The 11,086-nt window shown below is 52.3% G+C and overlaps 1 pseudogene; it reads right to left on the reverse strand.

Annotated features, from left to right (window-relative positions):
• Positions 1–8,847: 8,847 nt before the first annotated feature.
• On the reverse strand, positions 8,848–10,539 carry LOC112922435 (E3 ubiquitin-protein ligase RING2 pseudogene; annotated as a pseudogene).
• Between the last annotated feature and the right edge of the window lie 547 nt (positions 10,540–11,086).

Here is an 11,086-nt window from a genome sequence, read left to right on the forward strand (position 1 = left end):
ATGTGTGGGTAGGTGGGGGCCTGACAGCAGGACTGCCCCTCCTGAGGAGGCATTGTCATGCCTCTTTCAGCTAACACTGGCTGGAGATATTTCTTATGGAGGTGCATTTTGAGTTCTTTGACAAAAGCATGTAATTTCTGGTTAACCTCTTGCAACAAGCTCTCCCTACCTCCCCAGCCTCAGGTCCTGCTCCTGTGTAGTCTCCTAGCCTCTTATTAATGAAGTCCCCCACTCCCAGCAGGCAGTTTTCTCCAGTGGGTTCATTCTAGATGCTTGGGTGTGGGTACCAGCAGCAGGACATAAGTGCATCATCCCCCAGTGAGCCAAATGGTGGAAGTGCACACCATTCCCACTCCATCCTCTCCTTAGCCTGCCATTGCCAGGGGAAGGGAGAGGTCTCTAACCAGCTTCCTGTCTTCCAGATCTTCCAAATTCAGCAGACTCTAGATTTTTCTATTTGTGAATGCTTCCAAGCTTCAGGACATAAAAAGAAAAAAAAAAACAACAACACACCCACCTGCGTGGCTCTCAGCTGCAGGTCTCTACCCCCCCAGGTTAGCTGCTCCAGGGCCAGGCTTCAGGCAGCTAGGGAGCTCTCAGCTGTGGGTCTCTACCCCCAGGTTAGCTGCTCCAGGGCCAGGCCTCAGGCAGCTAGGAAGCTCTCAGCTGCGGGTCTCTACCCCCCAGGCTAGCTGCTCCAGGGCCAGGCCTCAGGCAACTAGGGAAGTCCCTACACTTTACTCACACTCGCCAGTCCCTTGTGAGCCAGGCCTGTTCCACTTGCCTGCTCATTCTTCCCCCTGAAAACCACAGTCACAACTTCCCCCCTCCACTTTCCCCTCATGACTTCTGCCCCACCCCCACCCTGGTGTTTCTGTGAGGCCCCATGGGGCCCGTGGGGCCTGCCTTCCTCTGGGTCAAGAAATCTGCCACTATAAGTCTCTTCTTTTATGACACTCATTTCTGTGCTCGTGTGTCCCACCATACCTGCTTAGAGCAAATCCCAGGTTTATTTTATTTTTTTACTTAATTTTTAAAAAAGATTTTATTTATTTGAGAGAGACAGAGAGAGACTGTAAGCAGGGATAGCCACAAGCAGAGTGAGCAGCAGACTCCCCACTGAGCAGGGAGCCCGATGTGGGGCTCGCCCCTAGGACCCTGAGATCATGACCTGATCTGACAGCAGATGCTTCACCCACTGGGCCTCCCAGGTGCCCCCCTTCCCCAGGTATATTTTTAAACAATTTGGTCAACTTTATCCCTACATTTTCAGAAGAATGAATAAAAGCTAACAAATTAAAAAAAAAAAAAAGACCAAAAAATCACCTAAAAAGAAAATGAAGCTAACCACAGCAAAAACACTTTGAATGTACAAGGTGTCTGTCTGCCTGTGTTGGAATCTTATGTGCATTAGAAGATGTTGAGAAAGACAGTTGCTGCTTATCAAGGTGGTATCTCAGGCTCAAAGCCGAAGGCAGGATGTTTTACACAAGCCCCTTGTGTTACTCTAAGGTGGATAATAACATGTGAAGTCAGACATCTTCCCAAATGATTTGCTCAGTAAGGGCAACAGAAGCCCTGCTGACAGGAAGGAGCACCCACCTCATCCCTCCGCTGCCCTGTGCCCTCCTGGGTGACCCCGATGTGAAACCAGCCCCAGGCCAACCGTGTCTCCACTAGCATGGACTGCACTGGAGAGGTCTTGGAGGTTGGGGGCCTTGCCTGCACTCAGAGTCTTCAGAGTGGGCAACCCCAGCAGTGGCCAGGGCCTGCAGAGTGGGATGGGACCTGGTGCGGTTCACCTGGACAGGTGGTACAAGTCCACTTGGTTACATTCTGCACAGTGTTCAGGAGGAGGGACAGGCACCCTCCTCTGACCAGGCAGACTGCTCTCCAGTGCTGTTCTGGACTCCTAGGAAGAACGATGAGCCCCCACGGGAGGCCCAAACCCCAGGGCAGCCTCCTCCATTGGGAGATGGGCAACGCTTTGTGCCCAGAACAAGTGCTTTAAGGGGATTGAAGTTTGTTTCGCTGCTGACACAACTCTGCTGTCAGCACCATCCCTGTGGACCTAGTAAACCCTGGACTCCACTCTCAGCAGGGCTGCTAACACTGGACGTTCTTTCTTGTTACTACTGCATAGGCTCCACACCAAGTGGAACCCCAACCTGGGGCTTGAACTCACAACCCTGAGATTGAGACATGACTGAGGCCAAGGGTCAGATGCTTACCTCATTGAGACACCGAGGCCCCCCATCCCTCACTTTCTAATTTAATTGTCTCTCACTACCCATTGTACTGTCATTATAGTTGTATGTGGTGGCTGGTGGGGTCTCTCCTGAGTGAGGCTGCCTGTTATGCTGTCATCTATGAGGTGTTCTGGCCAGCGGAGGCCTTAGATCAACATCCTGTGTTGACAGATGTGTAGCCTCAGGGGGACAGATGTGCAGGCTTCTAGGGTCAGAAGTGCCGGCCTCAGGGGTCAGAAGTTCAGCCTCAGGGAAACAGATATGTAGGCCTCAGGGAACAGACATGCAGACCTCAGGGGGTCAGATGTGGAGGCCTCATGGGGACAGATGTGCTACCTCAGGGGCCAGATGTGCAGGCCTCAAGGGTTAGAAGTGCAGGTCTCAGGGGTCAGGAGTGCAGGCCTCAGGGGGACAGATGTGGAGGCCTCATGGGGCCAGATATGCAGGTCTCAGGGGGACAGAGGTGCAAGCCTCAGGGAGACAGTTGTGTAGGCCTCAGGGGGCCAGATTTGTAGGCTTCAGGGGTCAGATGTGCAGGCCTCAGGGGTCAGAAGTTCAGGCTCAGAGGACAGATGTGCAGGCCTCATGGGTCAGAAGTTCAGACCTTCAGGGGGACAGATGTGCAAGCCTCCGGGGTGGCCAGATGTGCAGGCTTCTAGGGTCAGAAATACCAGCCTCAGGGATCAAAAGTTCAGCCTCAGGGAAACAGATATGTAGGCCTCGGGGGACAGATGTGCAGATCTCAGGGGACAGATATGCAGACCTCAGGGGCCACAAGTGCAGGCCTCAGGGGGCCAGATGTGCAGGCCTCAGGGGGACAGTCCTGGAACACCCTGCATGGAGCCACCGAGAAGCAGCTGGCCCAATGCAGAAGGCGGGACCCGAGCGGGGCGCCGGTGGTCCCTGCAGTGTGCAGGATGGCGTGCCTGCGGGTGACAGCGAGGCTCCAACCGCTCCCCCTGCTGCGTGAACCCTGGTTGGAGGCTGTCTCACACCAGCGGTGCCAGAACGCATCCCTGGGGCCAAAGGGAAAGTCTCAGTGTGAGCTGAGCTGAGCGTCTCTAGGGGGTTTGTGTGGTGCCGCCTCAGGGGGTCAAAGGTGTCACGGGGTTGCCATCGGATGTGCTCACTTGTGGCAGATGCGCCCTGCAGGGCTGGGCTCAGAGTCCAGACCACCGGCATCTGTGCTTCACTTTGAAAATGCTCAGCAAGTGCAGCAGGTGTGGGTGTGAGTGGGTGAAGCGAGGCGGGTAGTGCGTGGGGGGAGGGCGTGTGCGTGGGGGGAGTGTGCGAGGAATCCCTGAAGCCGCTGCCCCGTCCGGGAGCGTTCGTCTTATTATCGAGAGACTCTTTTCTGTGGGGGTGCTGGGGTGGCTCACTTGGTTGAGCGTCAGACTCTTGATCTCAGCTCGGGGCTTGATCTCAGGGTCATGAGTTCGAGACCCGTGTTGGGCTCCTTGCCAGGTATGAGGAATACTTGAGAAAATAAAATAAAATAAAAATAAAAATAAAAATAAAAATAAGCCACCTGGTGTGTGCACTGGGCAGCTTTGAGTCCGTGGAAAGGTGTGCTTGGTCACTGGGGCAAGGCTGCCTGCCCGGCCCGCCCGGCCCGCCCGCAGGTCCTGAAAGCCGAGCCGGTACGGGGGTGACACGCAGCTCTGGCAGCCGAGGGGCCGCTCCCCACGTGGTCTGTGTGCCCGCTGCTGCGCCCCGGGCTGCTGGGAGCTGAAGTCCCACCTGCGGCTAATGCACCCCCCACAAGCGGCCCAAATCATCTGCGGCTGGTGCCGGTCCCGTCCTGGTATGGAGGCCACTGCCCTGTCCCGTGTTGAGGTCACGTGGCCGCGCGAGTAGTTAGGCCACCCCGTGTGTGACAGAAGGAGAACAGATGAGGCCGCAGGACTCGGTCCGCGCAGCGCTGTCGTCTTCCTTGCAGGCCCTGGGCTGCCTCAGTCTTGCAAGGCGAAGCCACGGTCCGGCCTGGCAAGTGTGGCTGTCACCGTCACCTCAAATTGGGGCAACTGGGGGCGACGGGGACTTGGGGTCTGGCGGCCGAGAGCACGTGGCTGATCCGCGCAGCCCAGGGCCTGGGCGGGAGGGTGTGGGGGCCACGGGGACCCCGGCAAGCCATCCGGTTCAGGCCCATCGACTGGAACTCGGCCACGCAGGTGAGCATCGAGCAGTGTAAGCAGTAGCTTGTGAATTCTGTATATAAAACCCCTCGAGGGCCTGAGAGCCAGCCCTGGGGTGATGGGGGCGTCCCCGAGGCGCCCTGTGGCCCTGGAGCCTGGGGACACACGTGTCCAGGTTGCAATCACCATACGACGTCCCCCAGGGGGGAGAACACGAGGATGCAGCATCGTCCTCGCTGCCCCGCCCGGGCTCCCGGTGAGGAGGGCAAGTCGTCCCGGCAGGTTTCCTCGGGCTAAGTGGCTGCGTGTCCCGCGTGGGTGAACTGACGCCCACCCCGGACGTGGGGCCTGAGGTGCAGCCCGACGATGGGACCCTGCGCCCTCCCCGGCCGTGTGCATGCAGGGCACCCCAGAAGGCGGCCGCCTACCAAGCTGCAGGACGTGGGCTCTGGCGACGCCGGGCGCAGGCTCGAGCCTCCGGAGCTGTGAGGCAGAGATGCGGCTGTTGGCGCTGCCCGATCGGAGGAAGACACAGGTGCAGCCATCATCCATCCGTATCTGCGTCTACATTGACGTGTAAGCGGCTGTGCGTAGAGCTTGCACACTTAGGCAAGGACGCTGGGAGGTGGAGGCGGCCCGCTGGCCGAGCCCGAGCTGCCGCTGCCCGCTCTGTCCCAGTGGCCTGCAGCGGGCTCACGGCGGCCTGGACCGGGCACCGGAGCCGCACGGCCTGGGACGCAGAGCGTGCGCCCTCTCGTGCTGGTGGCTGTGGTCCGAGATGGGCTGTCGGCAGGGCCAGGCCCCTCTGCAGGTGCGGGCAGGACATGTCCCCGCCGGTGTCTCAGCTCCCAGAGGCTCCCTTTGCTGGCTGCCCTCTCCGCGTCCAGGTCCCCCTTCGGGGGGACCACTGCCATCTTCCCCTGGACCTGCTCTGATGGCCTCACTTTGACTTGCTTACCTCTGTAAACACCCTTTTTCCAAGTGAAGTTGTGCTTCGAGGCCCTGGGTGTTGGACTCCAGCATATCTGGTTTTGGGGGGCGAGGGCACAATCCAGCCCACACGGGGCTTCAGAAAACCCGGCGACCCTTCCCAACCCACGTCCCATCGCTCGGCAGCAGGTCCACTAACTCATCCCTGATGCTGCTGCTGCACAGGGCTCTTCCCCGCTGGCCTTCCTGGTCGTAGCTGGGGAAAGTGCAAATCTTGGGAGCATCATTACTGGGTCTCAGTTTTAGGGTTTCACCCTGAAGACATCGAGCTCATACACGCTGCCCTTGGGGCCTACAGCGTTCATGGAAATTTGGATAAGTTTCAAATATGCTTGGGCTGCATACTGGACGTAAACACAGTCTATGAACCGACGCACTGATGTGGCTGTTGACATGCTCGGGGCCTGAGGGACGCAGCCCAGGGTCCCGCAGACGCGGCCTCGGCGCTCGCTCCCCCAACCCAGCAGCGGCTGCGAGGAGGCCGCGGGGCCCACAGCTTGCAGGTCACGAGGCTGCGGGGACCGCACTGCCTTCATAGCGCCCGCGTTCACTGTGCGGGGCGCGGGCCACCCCCCGACAGGGGTGCGCCGGGACATCCTGTCCTTCCTTCTGCCTGCCCCGCTCGTGCCGGCGGCCCTGTGTTCTTCACATTTCTCTTCATTCGGGGTGCGTGGAAGCAAAAGCCACCAGAGAACATGCGGGAACAGAAGTGGAGAACCCCCGCGCCCGGAGGCCTTGTCTCAGGAGGTCCTTCCCTGGGGCGCGACAGGGCTGGAGGGTGTGCGGAGCTCCCGTGGGCAGGCCTTCCTCCTGGGCTGGGCTCTCAGGCTGGGTGGGCCTCCTTCACCGCCGGCTCCGGTGGCCTGGGCAGACAACCGTGTCCTGGGGCGCCGCTCCTAGGGTGCAGGGCGGGGGCCCAGGCTCGCTCGGGGACCCCCGCAGCTCCCACCATGACACGTTCCGCAGCGACTGTGCTTGTCAGCAGCCTTGAAGAATGTTTGCAGTCTGGCTTTCAGGCCTGGCTGGGTCGTCGCTGCTCCGCAGAAGGGACCTGGTGACGTCCTGACCCTGCTGAATGTGAAGTCTCAGAGCCTCGAGATCTAGACGTGGGCCACCGTCCAATGTCCACGGCAAAACCAGAGCCGGCAGCTGCAGGTGACGCCGGCTGGGCCCCTGCGAGGCCTGCTGCAGAGCACCCTGCGTGGGAGCGAGCACACAGCGCCAGGAAGACCCAGGCTCCCCAGGGAGTCAGCCCGGGCCATGGCTTTCGGCATGCCCGTGGGAGGACTCCTTTCACAAGCGGAAAACCTCGCGCATGTGCCCGCAAGAAAACAACACCTGGGGCCCCCGGGCGGCTCAGTGGTGGAGCATCTGCCTTCGGCTCAGGGAGCGACCCCGGGTCCTGGGATCGAGTCCCACATCGGGCTCCCTGTATGGAGCCTGCTTCTCCCTCTGCCTGTGTCTCTGCCTCTCTCTGTGTCTCATAAATAAATAAATAAAATCTTAAAAAAAAATACTGGGGGATCCCTGGGTGGTGCAGCGGTTTAGCGCCTGCCTTTGGCCCAGGGCACGATCCTGGAGACCCGGGATCGAATCCCACTTCGGGCTCCCTGCATGGAGCCTGCTTCTCCCTCTGCCTATGTCTCTGCCTCTCTCTCTCTCTGTGTGTGACTATCATAAATAAAATTAAAATTTAAAAAATACTGGAATTTACTTAAATGACCCCGTCAGGTTGGTCTCACCAAAAAAGCTGAATACTCCTTTGTGCGACTGGACGGGTCTTGTCCAGTTGGGCAGTTTTCCAGTCTGCAACCACTAATCTAATATCACCAATAAAATCTAAGCAGTTATATCACAAAACTAGGGTTATATTTAGTGGACATGCATTAATAATCTATGCAACTTAACATTACACCAGAAAAGGAATTGAATACAAAATTTCCCTTGATTTTTAGTGGTCTTCAAATTTCATGACACAGATGACTGATAAAACTGTAAAAACAGATTTTAAATATTTTCAATAAAATGGTAAAAAATTTAATGAGCCTTTAAGTTTTCATATTGGGCTGAAGATTTCAAACACCAAGCTGGCCCCAATCTGTCAAAAATGACAGAAATATTTACAATGACTACTACACAGGTTATTTAGTTAAAATGGTACTGGAGGACTACTCACCCCTAGCAAAAAAAACCCCTTTGGAGTTAATTTCTCAATGCAATCAAGTCTTTGTAAATACTCTAATAAACTTGGAACATACTTGGAATCAGGACAATGATGAAAAGTAACACACAAGTCAATCTTATTTCTAATCTGTTTTCAAAAAACCTTGGCTCCGAAAGCCCAACACTGTTCCTCATTATAAAATTAAATTAAGAAGAGTAGAATGACTTTACCCTATTTGCTAACATTCTTCTACAGAATAATCTTCCACTAGGGCAGGGCTGAAGCTCCATTAACTTGCTTCTCTAGAGTGTGATTAGCAGAGCACCAAATTTATAAACTGACAGGGCCACCCAAAATGCTCAACACATTTATCCTAATAGAAACAAACTGTTTTTCTCTTCCAATTTTATGTGCCAGTGTATGTGCCATGCTATTCTTGAAACTTACTTGGCTATCAGTAAGAAAAGAATTAGGGAAGCTTTGAACATATCTTGTACTTTCATCCAGGCTAAAGTGCAAAATATCTCCATATCTCTGGTACTTTAATAGAAAAAAACCATCAAATACACATAAAAAAGGAACTGAAGTGGCAGTAAAGCTAATACGAAAAAGACCTCTTTAAATACACACTTGAAGACTACATAAGACCAATTTAATTTTCCTTTCTTCAGTGAAATCTGTAAATGAACCAAGTTCTCAAAGAACTTGACATTTTGTTTCTCTTTCCCAGGATCAGAAATTCCAAAATTAGAGGGAAAAAATGGAAAAAAATAACATTGCATGACAATGGACACTAAGTTCATAAAGAACCTTTTTAAAAAAATGAGATATTATGGAAGAAAATACCATGAAAATAATAATCCTATGAGAATTGTTTTTTAAGTATAGTAAATTTGAGCCTTGGTCTTCATGAAAATACTACAGCTTATATAGAAAACTATAAATATACAAGACTCCAGGAAAAAAAGTCAAAATACATATTAACATTCTGTAGGCCTAAAAAGCTTTTGAGGGGAGGGAAAAGATAGCCAACTGAATCTTCACTTAAGAATACAGAACTATGAAAAATTCCTCCATCAAAAGGGTGCTCCAAATGGAACCATACTTCATGAAAACATACAACTTAGATATATTTTTATTTTTTATTTTTTAATAATAAATTTATTTTTTATTGGTGTTCAATTTACCAACATACGGAATAACAGTGCTCATCCCGTCAAGTGCCCCCCTCAGTGCCCGTCACCCATTCACCCCCACCCCCCGCCTTCCTCCCCTTCCATCACCCCTAGTTCTTTTCCCAGAGTTAGGAGTCTTTATGTTCTGTCTCCCTTTCTGATATTTCCCACACATTTCTTCTCCCTTCCCTTCTATTCCCTTTCACTATTATTTATATTCCCCAAATGAAAGAGAACATACAATGTTTGTCCTTCTCCGATTGACTTACTTCACTCAGTATCATACACTCCAGTTCCATCCACGTTGAAGCAAATGGTGGGTATTTGTCGTTTCTAATGGCTGAGTAATATTCCAGTGTATACATAAACCACATCTTCTTTATCCATTCATAGATATATTTTTAAAAGGAAAGAAAAATCCTGAATAATTGCAGTCCCTTTCGAAAAGGAAATCTTCAATTAAGGGGAAAAGATTCTAATAGTGTAAACGAGTCTGGCTCAGAAAGAAAACTGAACAACATATCCATGATTCTGTCCATAAAAGTAAAGACATTACAACTTCAATATTAAAGAAATAGGCTATAAAAAAAAGTTCATTCTCAGACTTGGTTTTAGTAAAAGCTCCTTTGTGCTCCTTTGTGGGTGCATAATAAAGTTCCATGGGTTTGTTCACTTTCCAGTATTTCTCACTGACCGATTCCAAAGAAAAAGAGCCATTTAATACAGTGAACTGCCCCCTGGCTGTTGCTGTGTAAGTGGTACACTGCTTCTCACCGGCTGTATCAAGGTTCATCTGGTTTGATTCTCCTTTGCTTCGAAGTTCTTCCAAAGCTAACCTCACAGCCAGATACTTGGATAAGTGGTCAACAGTGGCATTACCTGAAGTCTTTATGTATCTTGTCTGTGCACTATCATCTTTTTCCATTAGTGTAGGATGAGGCCTGAATACTAGTTCAATTTCACTAGCACCATCCATTACTGGATCAATTGCCACTGTTGCGTTGTTATTATCAAGCTCAAGCCCAGAATCATCAGATGTTTTGGTCCATTTGTTACCAGGTCCTGCTTCCTGAATACTGTGCGTGGAAACATTGCTACGGTGAGAACTGTCACCATTATCTTCTGCTCCACTACCATTTTCGTGGTAATAATCTGTTCGTGGCCTGTATCTTCAGTCCGTCCTCAATGCTGTGACGGAGCGCTTGCTGGTTATTGTGCTTGTTGATCCTAGCCAATACTCTCTCCTGATGAGCTTCATACTCATCACGACTTGGATAAATTTTGCTGATGAGTGCATCAAAGTTTGGGTCTGGCCTTAGTGATCTCTTAGAAACTAGCTTTTTTCTACAGGTAGGACATTCTCTATTGCCACTTCTGAGGGCTGTCATAATGCAGTCTGCACAAAAACGATGCAAACACTCCTTTGTAGTCATGGCGTTTTTCAACATATCCAAACAAATTGGGCACATTAATTCACTGTGTAGACTTCGAGGTGAAACCACAATTTCCAAGCCATCCGTTATTGCCTCCTGAGGTGTTCGTTGTAATTCATATACACTGAGTTCCCATGTTTTGCCTAATGGTTGAGTTCTGTTTGTCTGCACAGCCTGAGACATTGCGGCTCCCTCCCCAGCCCGGGACTCTGCCGGCCGCGGCCAGACCGAGACTCAGGTAGAAGCTGCAGCCGCGGCACCTCCGCACAATATGGCCAGTTTTCCAGTCTGGTCTGGTCTGGTCTGGTCTGCTCTGACTGGAGCCCAGGCCCAAGCCCCCGGCGGCCGCACTGTGCCCATAGGATGCCCCTGAATCACGATTCCTTGGCTACTACTGAGTAAACTCATCTTTTTAACAGCTTTGAACTAGACTCAGTTTACCTCTTTTTTAAGGCAGAATCGTGGATATGTTGTTCAGTTTTCTTTCTGAGCCAGACTCGTTTATACTCTGGCCTCAGAGTAAGGAACCAGCATCGCTGCCTGCACTTGCTTCCAGCACCTGTTGCCCATGTCAGGACACGGGTCTTTATGGGGAAAATACTTTTCCTTCGTGGAAAGAAGGGGTGACCTCCTAACTCCTCAAGTCCTCATGCGCTGCATCACACACCATCTGGAAGGCGGAACCCAGAGCGGCCACAGCCCTTGGAACACTGTTTTTGTAATACTTCCTGAAAAACACGAGGCCCATGCATCCCCGTCTCACACACAGCCCTCCGGGAGCGCACCATGGCCTCGGGAGCCCATACGGAAGACACTCACAGGCTCCATGTTTAGGGTGCCTATGGGTTCAGAGCAGAGAAAGACACTATGAACTAGTGAGAAATAGAGCAAAGAGCTGGGGCCTCGGCAGATGCCAGCCCAAGGCCAGGGTTTCACAAAG

The sequence above is a fragment of the Vulpes vulpes genome, chromosome 16, assembly GCF_048418805.1.
Source record: "Vulpes vulpes isolate BD-2025 chromosome 16, VulVul3, whole genome shotgun sequence".
NCBI lineage: Eukaryota > Metazoa > Chordata > Mammalia > Carnivora > Canidae > Vulpes > Vulpes vulpes.